Source organism: Parus major, chromosome Z (assembly GCF_001522545.3).
Source record: "Parus major isolate Abel chromosome Z, Parus_major1.1, whole genome shotgun sequence".
NCBI lineage: Eukaryota > Metazoa > Chordata > Aves > Passeriformes > Paridae > Parus > Parus major.
The window spans coordinates 45,657,016-45,666,836 of NC_031799.1; the positions used below are offsets into that span (position 1 = coordinate 45,657,016).

Sequence of the window (9,821 nt, forward strand, 5' to 3'; positions counted from 1 at the left end):
GCCTCTAGCCCCAGCGGCCCGCCGGCAGTCCGGCGCCTCCCCAAGGCCTCTCGCCGCTCGCAGCAGCGCTGCCGCAGGGCGTGACGACCCGCGGGGCGCGCACAGGCGCGGCCGCCCCGCACTGCGGCGGTGCCCCCTCGGGACAGCGGGAGCGGGGTCCGTGCCGGGAACCCCGGCGGGCCGCAGCCCTCCCCGAGCAAGCCCTGCGCGCAGAGCCCGGAACCATCCTGCCCCGGGCCGCGTTCCGTCTCCGCGGGACGGGGCGCCGCCGCCGCGGGCCCTTCACCCTCGCTGTCCGGCTCCGCGCCCCCCGAGTCGGCACGGCGCTCCCGGGACGGGGCGACGGCCCGGGCCAGGGGACAAAGGTCGCGATCTACGGGCCAGCCGGCCTCCCCAGGCACGTGTAGGGAGCGGGGACCGCCCCATCCAGGCGTCAGCGGGGGGCGGTGGGTACCGATCACTCACAGGGACACACCGCGCTTGCTGGTATATGCAAAAAAGTCAAGGATGTCGGTAAAGGGATAGGTTAAGGACAAGGGATGTCCTTAAGCTGTCACGATGACGCCGGTTTCGTTGTCAGATGAGCAACATTCTAGCAAGTCAGTTGGCTTGAGGAGACGCTAGGAGCGCAGCTAAGAGTTTCTCTGAAAGTAAGGGAAATGCCTCTGTGCCCGGAACATGCGTCTCTGCGGTGCGGAGAAACAGATGCGTGTGCGGAGCGAGCCCAGCGGCTCTGGTTCTCAGGATGGGCGGAATGGTGGGGAAAATTACACCCGCGTTAACAAAGAAAATTCACAGCGAAATTTACTACCTAGAGGGGTAAACACTTGCTGTCCCCGGTGGACCAACTAATTCTTTGAGATCTAAATGTGCAGACAGAGAATTCGTTTCATTTTGCTCATCACGGTAGTGCTGCCTTCTCCTGTGCAATCCTGTGTGTGGGAAATGTTTCCACAAATCCTGCATTTACCAGAATTGCCCCGCCGTGCCAGTCTTTTCCTTCACTCCCTGTCTTTTGGTTGAGGTTTCCATCCAATGTGGAAGCAGGTGATTTTGTGATGAATCATTTTTCACTCACTTCCTGGGGGGAAGTTGCTTTAAAACTACTCCTGTGTTGAAGGTAATACCTAAAAATGCATTGTGGCACACACTTCTTTTTTTATGAGCCCTCCAAAAATTTGAATACTTATTATACACTACAGGAAAAGGTGTGAAAATAGCACCAGTCCTTCAGATAAGACAATCTTTACAATATTTTTGTATGTAGATTGTCTTCCAGAAATGAGCAAGAAAAGATATTTTTGCAGTATGAAGTTACTTCCACTGTTGACACACACTCCAGACTGCAAGCTGTCTGGAAGTTCAGGAAGGCTGTTCCTGTGCATTTTGGGGCACGAGTCTTGCAGACATAAGCTGGCAGTTGCGGTGCACTGCACGTCATTTGCTTCTGGAGCTTTGGCGTTCCATTTTCCTGTTAGTTCTAAATTTAAACAAAGCCTTTTCAAGATAACTTAATTGCAAAACCTAGATCCAGATTTTTTTATTTTTTTTTTTTCCTGGAGTCATTTTACTGAAGTATGATAAGAGATACCTTTAGTTTAATACCCTATTAGGGTAAGTGCCACATTTGGAAAAGAGGCAAGCTTTTTACAGTGGAGAAAAAGCCTTCAGACCTGCTTAAGGTCTTCAAGTACTTAAAGACAAGGTTTTGTCTAAGGTTTAAACCAAATTGTTTTTCTAAACATAAACATACTCATGGCTATCCAGAATTACACTCCTAGGTAGTTTATATCAAGCAGATGGAGGGAATAGTTATAAAAAACCTTTTTTCCATCCTTTGTTGTGATTTTTTGTTTTAAAGTGTACAAACTTGCAATGCTGCCTAAAAACAGTACAAAATTTGGAGTCTAGGTTTCCATACCTCTCCCTATGATCTGGAAGAATCAGTTACATGTATGATTTTCAGGGTTCTTACTGTGATACAATGTTGAAAACTGGGGGATCAGATATTTCTTTCACTAAAAATTGAAAAAGTTAGACATCCACTGTACCCAGAGCATCTCTTAAAAGCTGATAGCCTCTGAGGTGGTCTCCATAAGCCAGACTTTGCAATGGGGTGATTTCCACCATGAATTCTTCTTTATCTCTGTTTTGCTTTGGTTGGTGCTGCTGAAGTCCCTGATGATTAGAGAAAGAAAATTACTGCAAGTAAGGCTGGCAAGATTGAAAAAGCTGATTATGGACCTTGAAATTGATATGATAACTGACCTGTGGAATGCCTCAAAGACATTTGAGGTATTCATCTGAAGAGGTGAGACAACCTGTAACCCGGGTGAAATGTCCCTGCAGCGATGCTCACGGCACGGATAACAGCAACAGCTGGAAACCACGGTGCTGCTGGAACACTGTGGTCTAACCACGGTAACTGAGATGTGGAGGGACAAGCTGCGTGCTGCAGCACTGCACCAGTGGCTAGGAAATGTTCAGAAGGGACGGGCAAGTAGGGAGGAGTCAGGATGATGTTACCCTCAGTGTGAAAAATGGATGAACTACAGGGAGCTGCCATGGAAAACCAGCAATGATCAGGTAAAATGGGTAAAAATATATAGGTAAAAACTGGGGTCAAGCAAACAAGGGGAAACCTCATGGCTGATGTTTGCTACAGGCCACCAGACCTAGGGGAGGATGTTAATGAAGTTTTTACTTCAGCTACAGGAAGATTCACACTCCAGGCTCTGATCCTGATGTGGGGTTTCAGCCACTCTGCCATCTGCTTTAAGGAGGCCAGGAGGCTCCAGAGTGCATTGAGGTCTTAATCCAGGTGCTGGCACAACCAAAGGAGAAACTTTACCACAATAATAAGAATAATAAGAAAGACTTGTGCAGGTATGTGGTCAGAAAAGGAGACCAAAGAAAATGTAAGCTCCCAATAAATTAGACAGGATAACTGGCCTCATATTGAAAAGGCTGAGGCACTCAACATTTTTTTGCCTCACTTTTCAGTGGTTAACTCTCTTCCCACATTTCTCAAGCCCCTGGTGCCTAATCTAAATTAACCCCTCTTTGGTTTAGACTAACTCTTCTCCATTAAGTTTTGATTTGTACAGAAAAAATAGGCAGTTCAAATGTGTATGAGAAATACAATGTGGAAGGGACAGTGCAGGCTAGATAGATGGTTTCATCATGCATTTTACTTTATCAGTGGCAGGATGTTTCTCATCCTTTCAGTGGCTGCTCTGGATTAAACTGGATAGTCAGGCTCTATGTAGATTACAAGATTTTTGCCCTGTGGTGGCAGGTTTTCCACAAGAAACCCAGGTAAAACAGTTTCAGTTATTCTATATTTCTTATACTCTAGTCTTTGGATATATTAAACTGCCCATCAAAGAGGTATGTTGTGAAGCTCTTCCATGTTGCAGTGGGGAATGTGACATTTTTTTTAGTAAATAATGCATCTTTATCCCACACTGAAAAACACCGTGCGTGCATCCATCTCTCCCTCTGTTTCTGAACAAGCAGTAGCAGAAATATGGACCAGCTTTTTCAAATGACTATTAGACATGGTGGCTAATATTTAAACCCAATGTTAAATTGTATGATTGTCATAGCTACCAAGTAATGGTAGAAGAGTGTAGCCAGACTGAATGGGACGTCAAACTGAAGAAAATCAGACCTGCTACTGCAGATTTAAAAGCTATCCTTTAGGCAGTTAGACTCCTGGACTATGTTCACTCATCTCCTGCTCGGATTTTAGCAAGCTCTTGTTGACATTTTTCATTACAAGCTACCTTCTAATGCTATCCATCCTGTGGATTGAGGAAAGAATTGGATAATTGAATTGAGATGATTTTGAATTGATATTGATAGAAGAACTGATATATTAATGTCATAACTGTTAAAAGAACTAGAGGAGTGAGAAACTGTTATTAAGTCTCATTCTCCCTGTGCAGCTGCCAGTAAAAAAGTCTCATGGCACATGGCAACTGCCAATAGTTTACAGAGCTTTGAACAGTGTCCCTGAACCACTCACTGCAGCTGTTCCCAGGAAAAGTGATATAGTTAATACTCTTAATGAATAAGATGCATGTACTGAACACCAGCAGTATACTTTAAATATCTTGGTGTGGTATTGGGAAATCAGGAGAGGATTCAATACCTCTTACTCAAAAAACACAGAGTTGCTTTGCTGGACTTTCAAGGGAGAGGAATAAGGGAAACTGTGATAATGAAACTAGTCATTACTGAGGCTTGGATACAATCCAAGATTTAAGTTTTCTTTCTCCTTCACTAGGAACTGATAAATGAGTAAGTGAAAGCTGTCATTCAACCTGCATACTACAGAAGCTAACTATCTAGAACATATACTAAGTATTCCCTGGAACTTTATTAATGCTCTGATGATGGAAGAATGTTGACATATAACTGGAGACAACATATAATGCTGACAACATCTGAAAAGATAGGAAGCTTCATGTATCAGACAATGCCCTTGCGTTGAGAAATCTGGTATTCTGTATTGTAAACCCACAAAAATTGGTAAACTCTGCAGTAACTTGGACAGTGAGGTTCAAATATCAAAAATCTCACATCAGTGCTGGCAGAATTCTAGACTTCAACTTGATCTGTATGCTTAGGACCTATTATGGAACACAACATACTCTGAAATTGAAGAACTGGAAACCTGAAAAACCAGATATGAAAAGGCTATTATGTAACAAAAACAAGTGACTATTGCAATAAAGCATGATACCTGCTGGAATTTTTTGAATCACAACAGAAATTGAACAAACTGCTGGGCATCATTGGTGTGATATTTTTATGGGATTCACACCATCTGCATCTGGCATATTGCATTTTATATCCTATGATCATTGTATTATTGTGTTCTGTTTTATTAGGCTTTTTTATTCTTATGCTGGTATATTTGTATATTGTTTTTCTCTCCTGGTCAAAAATATATCACATTTAACACATGAATTGTTAAATGATTACCTGCCAGTAAGAATACTGTCTCCTTCCAGATGTTCCATCATTGTGTATAAGAAATGTGTATATAATCAACAGAAGACCTGTAAGGACTACTCTGAAAGCTAGGTTTATATTTGCTTATTCACTGACAGATCTTCAGAGCCTGTTTAAAATAAATAATCAGTATCCAGTCTTGAACTGTGGCCAAATTTCAATTTATTTTTTTTCCCAAAAAATGCCTTTAAATATCATTGCACCTTCCCTAAAGAATTAAAAGGTACAGGAAAGGAGGGAGGAACAAACAGCCATTTGATTCAGAACAGCATTGTTATCAATCATAGTGACTGGAGTTTAGTTACAGAGAGAGAGGAAGACAGGCTAGAGCAATACAGCTTGAGCTAGAGCATTGACAGAACATTAGCACTGGTGTTTTTGTTTAGGTAACAGAATTTATTGTTTACCTTGTTTGATGTTTCACAGGCTTTGTGTGTGCCTTCCCATCAAATGCACAGTGAAGTAATTTCTCCTATCCCAGGCTGAAGTTTCCTGGAGAAATAAAACCAGAAATTTAAAAAATAGGTTTGTATGACAGAAATCATCATTAGTGATTGTGTGGGTCTGAGGCACCAAAAGAATTTACAAGATGTCTGCATTCAGAATTGATATGCTCTGGCTCTTAGTGCCTCTGGAGGCTGCATTTCACTCTTAGGCATATTTAGCAAGAGGTAGAGAGATTACCCATTCATCCACCAGAACCAGAAAATACACCTACAGAAGCAGAGGCACCGATTACACTGTGTTATTTATCTTCTCTCTTGACAGAGCTACATATTTCATTGATGCACATGCTTTTTTTTTTTTTTTTTTGGCATGCTGCAGTACATCGGTGAAAAGAAAGGATTCTGCCAACAAACAGGGCAGGAGAATATCTGTTTCTGTTAATGGAAAACCTGTACTGAGTTTCCTTCTTTTCTCCAGTTAGACCCCAAAAAGTGAATTAGCATTTCCATGTGAATGTCCATGCATATAGAGAAGCAAATCTAGGATGGTGGCAAACATTGGCGTTGCTGGTTTTGCCTACTAGTCTTTGAAGGTTTTGTTATTTACAAACTTCTGGAGCTTGTCTGGGGTTCTCAAAGCTGATTCATTTTAATGGGTTAATTTAAGTTCAGACTAAGGCTCCTTGGTTGGTGTTTGGTGAATGTCTATAATGGGGGGGAGAGCGTGTTGATGTGTGTGCATGAGCATGTGCGAATGTCCGTGTGTACAACCTGGATAACCATTTTCCATCCAGAATGGGTGTATGAAAAAACAAACCTCCTTGTGGATGGAAGAACTCCAGTCAATTCCAGAAACTATTTCTCAAGGAATACAAAGGAAGGAGCTAAAAGAAGACTTTGTGGTAAAGTATTGGCTGACATATGAGCAAAGAAGCTGATAACAGCCTTGTTGTGTTTAGGCAAGTAGGATTTTATATTACGTAAGAATATACAGGTAATGACTGTTTTATTGTACTCCTGGGTGTACAATTCCTGGGGTGAATTAAACAGGTGTTTTTACTTAAGTATAAAGAGGTCTAAAGGTAAGTGCCTTTGGCATAGTCCTCCTGTCACTGATGGTTCCTCCAAGGAGCGTACAAAGATGCAGCATGAATTTGTATGTACACTTGCACCCACCAGATTCTTGGCATGGAGCAACACTGGGTTAATTCCCCAGCACCAGCTCTGTCTACCAAAGTGGCCCCTGACCACTTGAATTACACGATGCTGCAAGATAACACTGGAGCATTTATTTCCTCATCAGCAAGGAAATATTCACTCCTTTGTATGGTGGTTGATCTGTTTTTGCCATTCCGGCTTCCAGTCAGTTTAACCAGTTTGGCAGTTAACTCTTCTTGTGAACTGTACCAGGTAATTCCTCAGTCACAAATTGCCATTGCTGAGCTATTTCCATTTGAATTTCTCCTTCATGACAAAAAACCCTTTTGGTCTGATATGGGGAAATCCTCCACATGCTACAGCCTGGCTGTCTAAGACAAAGGTTATGTAGGAGCTGTACAGATGCAACCATGAGGTGTGTACATGGTTCTGTGGGGTGGTAGAATATGTTGTCTGCTCTGACTTTCAGATGGATAAGACAGAAGGACCCCTCAGCTGCTTTCAGTCAGCAGTTAAGTTTCAGTCAGTTAAGCAGTGAGTTGTAATGGGTTAAGTGTGCTCTGTCTTTACCCAACTTCTTAATGCTGTAGAGACAGCCCTGTTGCTTTTGTAAAATCATCTCCAGAGCAAGGTGCTGCTTATAGCTTGATTAAACGTGGCAGGACAAGGCTCTAAAAGCAGACTCTCTCACTGGATGACATGCTTGAGATATAATGAATATTTTAATTTCTCTATGACTAAGCTGCCTTTCCCTCCTGATCAGTACAACACTGTCATATATCACAATAGTATATTTCCTGGATGAGTTTGGCTAAACAAATGCCTTTTTTCCTGAGGCAGCTTGAGTTACTGTTAGCATGTCACTGGTCTGGTCTTCCACTGAGCCCTTTCAAAGCCATTTTGCTAACCAGTTGAAAGGGACACACTGAAGGACTTTGATTAGTACCTAAAACAAAATGTCATTTGTAACTTTATCAGCATGGCTTGTGATTAACATAATATGACAGCAACTGGTGCTGAAACAGATTTGAATGTTTCAGCAACGAACTCACACCCCTCTGATGTTTTTTGAAGATATTTGTTAACTGGTGTTTGATTTGCAGCAGCCTGGAGTGACTGACAGTGCAGGGCAAGATAATCCTGTAACAGGTAACAGAGCAGATAGACCATGAGTCTGCACGCAGCAGAATTGGGAGCATGCAAGTTTCTGAGAGGGTTTTGTGACAGAACACACAATATATCCGGACAGTGAGGAACAAACACTCCCAAGCAAGAGCTTTCACTTGTCTTCGCTTTCACTTGTAATAAGAATACAAATCTTCAAGGGTTTCCAGAAGTCCATTTCCTGTTTCAGTGGTCAATAAGATATCAAAAGGGAATCTAGAATCAATGCATCAGGCATATTTTTCACGAAGATGGAAGAACCTTGCTGAAAACAGAGACATTGAGAGGTGGCTGTGAGGATTGACATGGGGAGGAGAGCTCAGTTGGTGTTCCACCTTCGTCATGCCAAGAAAGGCATAAACTCACTCAGTGTTTGCTGTAGTGTCTGCCTCTCACATCATCATGTCCAGAAGACAGAAAACAAAATGCAACTGTTCTGGTCCTGGATTAACTGTGTTGGGAAAGTGTTGGTGCTTGAATCAATTAAAATCCCTGCAGAAAAGTGATCATCCCATAAACATCTGCCTGGCCAAGTCATCACAATGCATTAGTGCAAATTACCTCACTTCAGGCTCCAAGTAGGTCTGACAGGAGCCGTCTACAGTGAGAAGGGCCATGGGGATATGTAGAGTAATGGGCAGGACAGTGAGACACATCATCCCAGAGTCCAGTGGGAGGAGGTAAAAGAAGGGATGAGGTCACCCACAGGTATGATTCTGACCATTTGATTTGCTTGTGACATACAGCTGAAAGATTCCTGAAGACAGGCCTGTTTTTGCAATCAGTCCGTACTGAGCTGGGACCAGAGAGCCCCAGTCATTTGTACTGGGCATTTCATAGAGAGCACCACAGGACCCATGAGGTGCACAAACCCTCATGGGGTTTTCCACTGAAATAAGGCATGGGCAAGCAAGAAGGCTGAGCAAGGACTGGTGAGTGCCTGAGCCACAGTCTTGCCAGGTTCAGGATCACTACTACGATTCCCGTGTTTGAAACTTGTGTGAAAATCTGGCACCAGCTTAAATGGGACCAGCAGCACCAGCATTTCATTCTGTTTGTCTGACATACAGCTGAAAGACCTTGACTGAGTCTAGGGAAGAACAAGGTCCTAAAACTCCCTCTGACCATAGATATGTGCAAGGATTCTATCTGGAAGATCAGGATGATGATGCCCAAGATGGCATAAGAACTCTAGCCCAGCTATGAGGTAGAGCTAAGTCCCCCAAATCCAATGTAGCATATACTTGATAACATCTTCCATTCTACAAGCCTCACTGTACCTCACTGACTGTAGAGAAGATGCAAATGTCAGGAGCTTGATACTGGAACAAGATCCAGAATCAATTCAGACAGTGTTGCAGGAAGAGACATTTTAGTGAATCCTCTTCAGCTGGATTGAGTAAGCCATACTCTGGAACTGCTGCTGTGTTGGCCATGCCTTCTGCAGGTCAAGAAAAGATGAGTCTTCATGCTGTGTCCCAGCTGTTTTCCAGTCTCTACCCCCAGTCTCCACCCCAGTTCTTCCCTCCTACAATTCAGGAAGATTCATAACATGGAGGAATGAAGCCCTGATATATTGTGGTACAGCATTCTTGCACAAACCAAATCTCTCTCCTATTCCACCCCAGCAAGCCAACTAGATTCCACTAGTGTGTATTTTTCATCTTTGCTCTCTGTGAAGACCTTTTTCTCAGTGAGAGACTTGAGGACCTGTGCAGCTTTACCAAATGGAGCTCTCTAAAGCAACTTACAAATCTACAGGGACTTCCTCTCGGTTGGAGGAAGTACTGGAGAGTTATTTGATTTGCAGCAGAAAAGCTGAAAAGAGGCAGGGAGTGTCAAGGCTAGATGGCACAAAGAATGAACTACCACATTTTTAACAGGTGATGTTCAGTTTCTGAGCTAGCTACTAAAAGAACTAGTGGTTTCTTTTGAGGACTCCAAAATCAGACGAGATTGTTTTCCTGAGAAAATTGTAAGACAAGCAGTAGTCTTAAGGCTGAATATTGATGTACTTGGAAGCTAAAGATG

The 9,821-nt window shown here is 43.0% G+C and overlaps 1 long non-coding RNA gene across 1 annotated transcript; it reads left to right on the top strand.

The window, feature by feature from the left end:
• The first annotated feature begins 14 nt into the window (after window positions 1–14).
• LOC107198467 lies at window positions 15–5,166 on the top strand. The gene is made up of 2 exons (XR_001518998.2): window positions 15–2,586; window positions 2,710–5,166. It is a non-coding gene; the product is annotated as an uncharacterized LOC107198467 (long non-coding RNA).
• Window positions 5,167–9,821: the final 4,655 nt, after the last annotated feature.